The sequence below is a fragment of the Hylobates moloch genome, unplaced genomic scaffold (genome assembly GCF_009828535.3).
Source record: "Hylobates moloch isolate HMO894 unplaced genomic scaffold, HMol_V3 SCAFFOLD_34, whole genome shotgun sequence".
In the NCBI taxonomy this organism is placed as follows: Eukaryota; Metazoa; Chordata; class Mammalia; order Primates; family Hylobatidae; genus Hylobates; species Hylobates moloch.
Window position 1 is genome coordinate 1835049 of NW_026652309.1, and position 11307 is coordinate 1846355.

Below are 11307 nucleotides of genomic sequence, written 5' to 3' on the forward strand. Positions count from 1 at the left end.
AGGACTTTAAACGTAACTGACTCATTTAATCCTCCCTCCAACTCTAGAAAAAGTATTATTATTATTCCCATTGTATAGATGAGGAGACTGAGGTATTGTGGCATAAAATGAAGTTGGCCAAGGACACTTGGCTAATAAATACTGGGGACCAAGACCACATGTGTGCAGTTAGGCCCCAGCTCCATGCTATTGGCCACTCTTCTCATCCCCCTTCAGTCTCATTCAATAACCAACAAAATGCTGTGTCCTAGGACCTGAATACCTTGCAGGGTCTATTAAAAGATATGAGCTGAATTCCTGTCTTTAAGGTGGGCACCTTATAAATTCAGAAGGGAAACCATCACACGGGAGCCCACCCCCATGCCACATGAATGAAACAGTCCCTCATGTCATGGTTCAGCATCTTTGCATTATTCATGCCTCATTCCTACATTCTTTCAGCCAACTGGCAGTTACCAAGGGCCTCTGGTCCAGGCAGTGTTGATGCAGTGCAGGGGACAACAGGCAAGGCTGCCCCCTCATGATGGGCAAGTTCTGGTTGGGGGAAGCAGAACCCACTGGCAGATACAATCAGGCCAGACTGTAATGGGGAATGTGAGGTGGGGAAGCCACTCTAAAAGGATGGTCAGAGAGGGCTGCTCTCAGCAGGTGACATTCAACCTGAGGCCCGAAGGATAATGGGCTGACCGAATGGTAAGGCAGGGGACAAGTGTCCTGAGACAGCATGGCAGAGGCAATGACCTTGAGGTGGGAGATGGTCTGACAAGTTCCAGCAACGTGAGCAGAGGCCAGCGTGGCCGGAACTCCGGGATCAACAGGAAAATGGCAATGGCGGCAGTGAACCCTCCTGGAGCAGTCACCAACCTTGTGCTGGGTGGTGTTCACAGCACTTGAATATCTCAACCTTCAGAACAACCCTACCAGGCAGGTCCTTTCAACACCACCGTCTTACAGATGAGGAAAATGAGGAACCAAGTCACAAAGCAAGCAAGCGGTAGAGCCAGTGTTCAAACCCAGGCTGGTAGGGTCTCCCAAGTCCATGTTGCCAGCCACCTGGCTATGTGGCCACTGTTCCCCAGGAATGGAAGACAAGATGAGGAAGGCAGGCAGGATCTCAGAGGCTGTGGTCCAGGGGCAATGGGAGGCAGGGACAGGGCAAGATCTCATATGCACTTCAGGATGCCTTCCCAGCTGCTGGGCAGGAAGGGGGCCATAGCACTGCAGGGCAGAAGCAGGGGCCCAGCAGGAGGGGGGGTGCAGGGTCCCAAGAGCAGGACAGTGGTGGGTGAGGTGGGGAAAGAGGTGGAGGTGGTGAGTCAAGGTTTCATGAAAGAGGGGGCCCTGGAGGCACAAGTAGAATTCAGAGAACTTAGGAAGAGTGGGGAGGACATACCAGACCAATGGACCTGCAGAAGCAAAGGAGTGAGAGCTGAGCCACGGGACGTGCTGAGCCATGGGACGTGCTGAGCCACGGGCCATGCTGGGCCATGCAATGAGTTGGGCTCAGTAGCCTGGAGCCCAGCAGTGTGTGTTCAGCAGCAGATTCTTTCATCCTCACAGCCCTTCATCTGGCATTTTCAGAGCATCTCCCAAATGCCTGCACAGTTGTGGGCACGATGTCATAACAGCTCAGCAGATCCGCCTCTCCAGGGGCTGCCAGCCCAGGAAAGGCATCAGACACTTCCGGATTCCTGTGGGTGAGGTTGTGGAGGGAAACTGCAAACCCACAGTAGGAAGGACCTCAGATATCCAAAATCCCTTCTCGTGCTGAGAGAAGCCTGAGTCTGTTTACATGCTTCCTATGACAGCAGACTCCCTCCCTCACCATCAGCCTAGGGTGGATTGCAGATAACATGGACAATTCCCATCTCCAGGCAAAAAGTACAGGGGCATCCTTGCCTGCCTCCAGACCAGCCACAAAGAGAAGGTTCTGCAAAGGACCCTCTGCACCAAGGCCACCTCCAGGCCCGGGCAACCTGAAACAAAACCCACCAGCTAAAACACACCGTGAGCACACACCAGCTCTTTGCGGCTTCATTCTGCAATGAACAAGGTCGATCCTGGCTCACCAGGCATTTGAGGAAAGCCTATAATGTCAAAAAGGGACCCCAATATATAAACTGAAAAAAGAAACAGCTCCAGAGAAAGATGATTCAGGAGCAGACTACTTAATTTAAAATATATGAGCCCCAATGAGAATTCTCAGAGAGAAAGTCTGTGCCCAGAGGGAAGTGAAACCAACCCACTTGTATCCTTTTATCCTTCCCAGCTGGCTGCAGGGCCACATCCTAGAACCATGCAGGAAAAATCCCACCCTTTCTTTCCAAGGTTGTCATCCCCCAAGTCTGTTCTAGAATAAACAGCCATCGCCCCTCTCTGCGTTCTTGCAAACTGCTGTTTGCCTTTCAGAAAATACATGGTCCTAAAGCAAACCCAACCTCTAGCAGAGGGTCAAGCTGGACCCCAAGCTTCCTTCTTTTACCCACTATAACGGCTGCTCAGCTCAGCATCTCCCTACGGGCCAGGCACATAAGAGGGTAAAAGGGGACTTTAAGGGATTCATGGACCCAGGACAAAGCAACAGAAGCTAATTTCTTGCCAATTTCCCTCCAATCTTCCAAGAACTTCAAGAGGAGAGTCTTAGTTTGGTATTGTGACGACCCTGGCATCTGACACTTGTTGAGCTCTGTGTTTGGTTAATACAGAGGACCCTCTGGCTCGAAATCCTTAGTGAGAGACTATGCCTAACTTGAACTAAATGTTGTTTTGTTGTCATTGTTTTATTTTATGGTTACCTTTTATCAAAGGTAAGCAATATTGGATTTCTACTTAAAAATGCAACATAGATATCCTTTTAAAATGAGTTTAAATTAAAAAAAAAAAAAGAGCTGGTTTAAAAGAAAGTATTTGGCAAATTAGACTACAGGTGGCAGACAAATGACTAAGTTAGGGAGAGAGCGCATTCAGCTTCTGCTCAGCTGCGGCCTCCCAAATGCACAGCTTCAGCCCCAACCTCTCTCCCAAGTACAGAGTTGTGCAGCCAATTGCCAATTTGTCATCTTTGCACGGATGTCAAATAGATGCTCCAAATTCACTGGAGCCAAAATTGAACTGCTCTCTCCCTGAAACCTGCTCCACCACGGCCTTCCTCTCGTAGGCCGGGACCAACGCTCTATCCTTCTGGTACTCAGGACAGAACCTGAGAGTCCTCCCTTGAAACTCCACTGTCCCTGTTTCCCCATCTGCTCCCTCAGCCAACTGCATCATTCCACCCTCTAGAAGTGCCCACGTCCACACCCTCACTGTGGCCAGTTAGCATCACTTCCCGCCTGGATTGCAGCAATGACTGCTAGGCTGGTCAGCCCCCCTGGACACTAGCCTGTTCCCAAGTTATTTGATGAATCATAATTAAATCTCAAACCCTCCAATGGCGCCCCCCATCACACTCAGAGCAAAAGCCCAAGTGCTGGCAGAGGCCCCTCCCTACAATGCCCCTGCTTCTCTCCCGTCTCCCTCCCCAGCATTCTCATGTGACTCTAGCCACCACGGGCTCCTCCTCCCTGTTCCTGGAACCCACCAGGCAGGCTCTTACTCGGGGCGTCTTCACTGAAGGTTCTCTTTGCCCCAAAGGCTCTTGCCTCAGATATCCATGTGGCTCACTTCCTCACCACCTTCACGGCTTTGCTCAAATGTCACCTCCGTAATGATGCCAATCCTGACACTCCATGTAATACTCAATTGTCTACCGCCCACCACATTTATACCTTCTCTTACCTCCCCCTACTTCTCCTGTTCATTTCCCACAACACTTATTACTAACATGCAGGACGATCCCTTACTAGTTATAGGTGCCATTCACTGTCCTCTTCCACTAGCACTTAAGCTCCAGGAGGCTTTGCACACTGATGTCCCAGTGACTGGAACAGTTTGCACACACTCCAGGGACCCCGTAGACTTTGGTTCCGTTAAGAGGCCTGATTTCTTTCTTTTTTTTTTTTTGTTTTGTTTTGTTTGTTTGTTTTTGTTTTTGAGACAGAGTCTCACCCTGTTGCCCAGGCTGGAGTGCAGTGCCATGATCTTGGCTCACTGCAACCTCCGCCTCCTGGGTTTGGGCAATTCTCCTGCCTCAGCCTCCCGAGTAGCTGGGACTACAGGTGCCCACCAACACACCCAGCTAATTTTTGTATTTTTAGTAGAGACAGGGTTTTGTCACGTTGGCCAGGCTGGCCTTGAACTCCTGGCCTCAAGTGATCCACCTGCCTCGGCCTCCCAAAGTGCTGGGATTACGGGCATGAGCCACCGCGTCCGGCCAAGAAGCCGATTAATTTTTTCTTTTTTTTTTTTTTTTGAAATGGAGTTTCGTTCTTATTGCCCAGTCTGGAGTGCAATGGTGCAATCTCTGCTCACCGCAACTTCCGCCCCCTTGGTTCAGATGATTCTCCTCTCTCAGCCTCCCAAGTAGCTGGGTTTAAAGGCATGTGCCACCACTCCCAGCTAATTTTGTATTTTTAGTAGAGACACGGTTTCACCATGTTGGTCAGGCTGGTCTCAAACTCCCGACCTCAGGTGATCTGCCCTCCACGGCCTCCCAAAGTGCTGAGATTACAGGAGTGAGCTGCCATGCCTGGCCCAGAGTCCTGATTCCTATCAAAGTCTGCTCCTTGCAGGACCTGGGCAAAGATCTCTGTAAATCTGAGCTGGATACCTGAAGCTTATGAACATTAAACTTCTCCTGGTTGACTCAGCCTCCCTAACAGTCTGTTGAGATATCTGTTTGGCTCTTGAATATATGGGAGGCTTTGTTAATGCTTTTATTGATTTGTGTCATCTACCCATTTGATTAACCTGCCAAGTGGGTGAGGCAAATGTTGAAGACTGAGAACCTGGGCTGGACCCCTGTAGCATTCCTTTAGAGACCCTGGGGTGGTCACTGCCACAGTCATCAAAATGTTTTACAAATTTTTGGACACGTGAAAAAGTAGAAAAAAATAGTACAATGAACAATCACATGTACTCTAGACTCCACAACCCTTAACATCTTGCTGCATGTCCTTAGTATGAGTATGTATGCACATGTGCACATGTGTGTACGTGTGGAATCTCCAAGAGAGCCAGCCCACAGAAACAAATCAGGATGGGCAAATTTCTTCTGCAACAGGCCAGAAGTAAATATTTTCAGTTGTGTGGATCTATGGTCTCTGCCTCAGCTATGCTGCTGGAAAGCAGCTAGAGAAGTGTGTAAGTAAATGGGTGTGAGTGTGTTCCAATAAAACTTTATTTAAAAAACAAGGTGGCAGCCTGAAAACCCTGGGAAACTGATAACTGGCATGATTCAACTTTTTCCTGGGCATATGCCACAGCATCCTGCAGGGTAAACACACCTGACATCAATATTTTAAGCACACCCTTAGAATGACCCTGTATGACAGATGCACCTGAATGTGTGTTCCAAACTAGGGAATCCTGGAGTGGCCCACCCAGAGATCTGTTCCTATCTACCATAAACATCTGAGCCTCCGGCCTGTCGTGTGGAACATGGGCTGTACAGGGGATTGAGGCCCCGAGTTTTGGGTTACTATAGGGGTGTCTAATCTTTTGGCTTCCTTGGGCCACATTAGAAAAAGAAGAATTGTCTTGGGCCATACATAAAATACACTAACATTAGTGATAGTTGATGAGCTAAAAAACAAAATCTCATAACACTTTAAGAATGTTTACAAATTTGTGTTGGACCGCATTCAAAGCCATCCCGGGCTGCATGCGACCCACAGGCCTTGGGTTGGACAAGCTTGGGTTACATGAAGGTTGCCAGGTGGAAGTTGTTAGGGGGAGGGTGCTAAATGAAAATGCCGTGTAAACTGCATGATGTTTGCAGGCGGTTGCAGTTGTGGTTTTCTTGCCCAGTCTGCTGCCACTAGACTGTAAGAAGGTGGATATGTTGTCCAGCCTGCCACCACTGGACCATTTCCGAACATTAAGGCAGTTCTCCTGTCCAGCCTGCCAGCATTGGACCATTTCTATATGTTAAGATAGTTCTCTTCAACCTGCCACCACTGGACTCTCTCCCCTGCATGTAAGTCCCTAATAAAACTGCATGTCTTGTTTGCTGGCTCCAGGTCTCTTCTTTGGCCTCTTGAACCTGGTAACTTCCCTACTGAGGTTAATAGGGGTTCAGCACAACACATCCCCACATGGAACCCTTCTGGACCAGAGTCCTTTGACCCAGAGTCACCAGAAGACAGGAGAAGGGGCCAGGAAGAAGGAAGGAGGGAGGGAGGGAGAGCAGAAGAGAGGGAAGCCAGGGAGGAGGGAGTGAAAGAGAAGGGAAGGGAAAGGAGGAAAGAACAGGGAGATAAAGGATCAGGGAGAATGGAAGGAAATGAGAACTCCCTAAAGCGATGCGTGTGCCTGATACGGTTTGGCTGTGTCTCCACCCAAATCTCTTCTTGAATTGTAGCTCCCATAGTTCCCACGTGTTGCCGGAGGGACCCAGCAAGAGGTAACTGAATCATGGGGGCAGTCTCCCCCATACTGCTCTTGTGGTGGTGAATAGTCTCATGAGATCTGATGGTTTTACAAGGGGAAACCCCTTTCGCTTGGTCCTCATTCTCTCTTGTCTGCTGCCACGTAAGACATGCCTTTCACCTTCTGCCATTATTGTGAGGGCTCCCCAGAGGCTTAATGTGAGTCCATTAAGCCTCTTTTTCTTTATAAATTATCCAGCCTTGGGTATGTCTGTATCAGCAATGTAAAAATGGACTAATACAGTACCGATGCCCGCGCCACCCAGAGCAATACAGCTGTGAACATGTGGGTGATCTTGATTTACTATTAAGCACACACACAAGAAAAGCTGTCCTAAGCCCTATTATTGTGTTTACCATGTTAATATGATGTGTATTATGCAGAAAAGTATTAGAAATAGAAATAGTATGAAATTAGAGTAGTATGAACACCCATTGTTTCCGCAATTAATATTTTGCTGAGTTCCGTGTGTGTGCATGTGCATGCACTTCATTTATGTCTGTGTGTGCTGTTGGCCATCTCAAAGTAAGTTGTCTGAGTCGTGATGCTTCATCTTCCCTAAATAACATTACAGCATTGGACATTGTCAGGAGCCATCCTCTCAGTCAGCTAATTTTATTTCAACTTTAATTTCTTTTTCAATCAAGTCCATCTTCAACCGCGTGGACAGGATACACAACAACTGAAAATCTCCTGCTCCGCCATCTGTATATTTCTTAAATTGGCTCTCTGCATGTAGGCATCGTCCACCCCCTAAATATTTACCAACCCTCTGCCGTGATCTCCATCTGTGATTCAAAGTGTAGTGCTGGACCGGCGTCAGCATCACCTGGGAACTTGTGAGAGATGCACATTACTTGCCCCCCACCCCACCCAGACCTGCTAACTCAGAAACTCTGCCAGTGGGGCTGCAATCGCCTTTGTAACAGCCCCTCCAGGTGCTTCTGATACAGGTTCCCAAGATATGAGAACCACTGCTTGCTGCCTTCTGGTCCAGCAGAAGGAGGAGGAGTGCTTACCCGCCAGGTGCTCCCAGCCAGGAAATTAGCAGTAGAAAGAAAATCAAAGGATCAATTGTGTTTTGCATCTTTAAAGTTAATTGATAGTATCATAACTTTCTCCCTGAATAATAATGATATAATATGCTCCAGCAAGGACTATTTCTGCCCCACAAAACACAGATTACAAAACACGGTAAGCTCTGCAAATAGATGAGATTCAGCTGCGACATGTCGAATTATGTCAAGATGCAGGGAAGAAAGGAAGCTAAAAATAGCAGCACAGGCTCAGCACCACCGGATCATCAACCTCAGGACTGGAGAGAAACTGCCTCCAGCCATTCCTCGGGTCCTGAGAGGCCCTAGACAGGAGGAACGCGCTCCCGTCCATATGTCATGTGCCTTCATGCCAACAACTCCACGGTGCAAAGCGTGTGGCTCCCGGGGAGGCAGGAGTGAGCAGGCTGCTCCGAAGAGTGGTATTTTATACTTTAAAAATAGAATTTTCTGAGCATCCACGATATGAACAGTCACCCCACAAGCAAAACTACTGCATTATATAACAACGATGTGTTGAAGCCCTGTAAGCCACAGACTGAAGGTGTATGATATAGACTCAGGGCTCGACAGCTTGGCAACCAAAGAGTTAATACCCAAAACATACAGGAAAAAAAAATCTGTATCTATTCCGTGTAGACAGAGAATTGCAAACTGCCAAGCTACCTATGGGCTTGGCTCAGGAACAGAAGAAAATGTATGGGGAAGAAAGAACGCATTTTCATACTGGCCTATGATTTCAGCTTGTGGGGTAAAAGTTGTGAGATTGAACAGCAGTAGATTTTCAGAGCATCTTAGTGGGAATGCTTACTTCTGCTGAGAGTTGCACCTAGGTGACAAGCGAAATGCTGGCTCCGGGACTGTGTTCCTCTGATCCTCTCCTTAATTAAACAATATACTCTTGATTATTTCTGAATGAACCTCACCATGGATTTTTCTGATTTGTTATTCTTAGATTGTGTATGTAGTTACCATCGTTATGCATGCGCGTAATTCCATAATTCCTCCTCAAAGAGCAGCACGCAAACCACACTCCACAAAAGGACGGTTCATTTCCCATATTTCCTGTCCTCTAAAAAGAAAGCAAGCATTTCAGGGAAGGGGGCTTAGCATTCAGACAACCTCTCCTGAAGTCCTTGGGATCCTGAATTGCCATTTTCCACTGGGTCAAAAAAATAAATAAATAAAACTTTGCAGCTTAAAACACAGCAGGCACCTTTGGAAACCAATGTTGCTTCCAAGAACTTAACCATGACCCATATTAACTGTGAATTAGAATTCACTTCTCCGTCTCCTTCTTGGACCCCAGTTCCAGACATCCAACTTCACTTGCAAACCATTTTTCAGAACCAAAAGTCCACAAACGATACCAAATGTAAAACCACACAAAAGCCAAGCGTGCCCTCTCGCTCACCCACTCCCGCGCTCCCACCCAGGGTTCAGTGGTGGAAATCCCGGAAGGACAATGACTCCTGATAGTGGAGCTTATGTTCCTAACACTGAATGAAGGCTTCAATCTCCACTGTGGGAAACCTTTGCTTTGAGTTTTTACAAAACCTGGCTTAAGACTAGGACACCATGCGGTCAAAACGCACATCAGTGACAATCTATTATTTCCTGGAAACGATCTCACAATCTAGAGACAAAAAGGCATCTGAGGGGAATTTTTATTTTTAGCCCAGAAGTAATAGGTTAAAATAACATTCACATGCAAACAAAAGACCTTCGTGACTCTTTCTGGACTCTATGGCAGAAACCCAGGTCTGATCCTGGTCTGACTCCCTAGATACAGAAAAATGACCCATCTGTGGCTCCAAGAGGGGCAGCCCCCACCCCTCACCCCAGACTCCAAATGCAGTCATCTGATTCAAGGAAAAAAAAAAAAAAAGCCATTCTCTTAGGGCCCTGCTGCTGCTAGAATTTGCAAACCATTTGCCTTTAAGAAGCCGGCTCCCTAAACAGAGTCCCTGCCCTCTGCCTCACCAGAGACGTGGGGCAAAGCAACTCACCTTATGGTCACAGAGGGATCCTGGATGAAGGGCTTCATCTTCCCCTGAACCCCTGCTCTCCCCGCGGGCTTCTGGAGTCTTTCTCTCAAACCTCCCTGAAAGGTCAAGATTGGCAAAGAGCCCCCACAGCCCTGGCACTCTCACTTGCTCCTGGGGACTCGCTGCGCTCCCTGAGAAAACCTCCAACCCAGCGCAGCACTGCAATTGTCAGGAAGCTCCTGTCTGCATTTTGGGGCTGAACACCATTATTATCTATAAACATTTTTAAATACAGATGCTGCAGGAGGCAGAGTTGAGGCGGGGGTGGGGGTGAGGAGGGCAACCCAGGGTCTGAGGGTCCGGCTCAGTGAACCAAGTGCTGGCCCCCAACAAGCTTCCCCTCTGCTCAGGGCCAGGCGCCCGCTCCTCTCTGTGCCCGAGATGTGTCACTCAGCACTGCCAGGACACTGCCTAGGCTGGCATCTGGCCAGAGCCTGGCAGAAACCACCTGAACCAAAGTCCTAAATCCCATATACAGAACCCACAATGGCAGCAGCTTCTCCTGGCCTTAGGCAAGTTCCAGGAACTAGTGGGACTGCAGTTTTTCTTAGGGCCCCTCTTCTCCTTCCCCTGCTTCCACTGCTACCACGAGGACCTTGGTGACCTGGGGCAGAGGGGACCTTGGCCATGCAGAGTCCTGAGGCGGCTGCTGAAGTCTTAGATCAGGGAGGCTGCCTGGAGCCAAGCCCCAAGGGACCTCAGGAGGCAAGAAGGAGTCTGATATGCAACCTGAAAACAAAAACTGCTGAAGCCAGGGACCCTTGGTGCACCTTTTATTCCAGGCCCAGGCCCAGACCCAGGTGGCAGACAGATGGGAAGGTCGAGGACCTAGGCTCACCTGTAGCCCCAACACCTGCCGCTGCAGGTGTGTCTACTGCTGGCTTAGGTGCAGGAACGTAGGGTCAGCTGGGGAGGGGCCTGGAGCAGGGTTTCTCAGCCTCAGCACCGGTGACATTTGGGACCACACAATTCTCTGTGTTGGGGGCTGTCCTGTGCATTGTAGGAGGTTTAGCTGCATCCCTGACAGCAACATGCCAGAGGCCAGAAGCACCCTCCACCCCAGCTATAACAACCAGAATGTCTCCAGGCACTGCAGTGTCCCCTGGGGGAAAAATCACCCCAAAGAGAGAAGTGCTGCTGGCAAGAAAGACAGCCGTGGGTCTGAACCAGGACCCCCACTCCATAACCATCTGAGCCCAGGCAGGGGACTTCACCTCTCTGACCCTCAGAGACAGGGGCAGTAGCCCGGAGCCAGGAACTGAACGAATGAAGCTTTGCTATGAAGAGGCAGTTGCCTCCTGACACCACGGGAGCCCAGATTCTTCCTTCAGGTGATGGGGAAGCTGGACTCAGGTCCAAATTCCGCTCCCAGCACATTGTAGTGGGGGCATCTCTCTCCTCTTCTGTGTACCCACCTGTACAATGGGGTACCCTTCCCCAGGGATGGTGTGACATGAGATAAGAGAGCTACCCAAAGTGCCTATCACAAGGTACAGCCTCAATACAACTAATTGGGAAGAGGGAGAAGGACAGGGAGGGAGAGGGTAAGTGGAGGGGAGGAGGGGGAAGGGAAGAGGGAAAAGAATAGGAAGGGGAGGAAGACGGGGAAGAGGAGGAACAGGGAGGAGAAGGGGGAGGAACAGGGAGGAGAAGGGGGAGGAACAGGGAGGAGAAGGGGG

General features: G+C 49.2%; 1 protein-coding gene across 5 annotated transcripts in view; it reads right to left on the bottom strand.

Moving 5' to 3' along the window:
- The window catches only part of LOC116463375 (phosphatase and actin regulator 3), a 272708-nt gene that overhangs the window by 162058 nt on the left and 99343 nt on the right, over positions 1 to 11307 (bottom strand). The window contains exon 1 of one of the 5 annotated variants that reach the window (XM_058434607.1): positions 9590 to 9682. The exons of the other annotated variants lie outside the window; for them this stretch is intronic. The gene's annotated coding sequence lies outside the window, so the exon portion shown is untranslated. Of the gene's footprint in view, positions 1 to 9589; positions 9683 to 11307 lie in introns of those variants that run through there. 5 annotated transcript variants of the gene reach the window in all.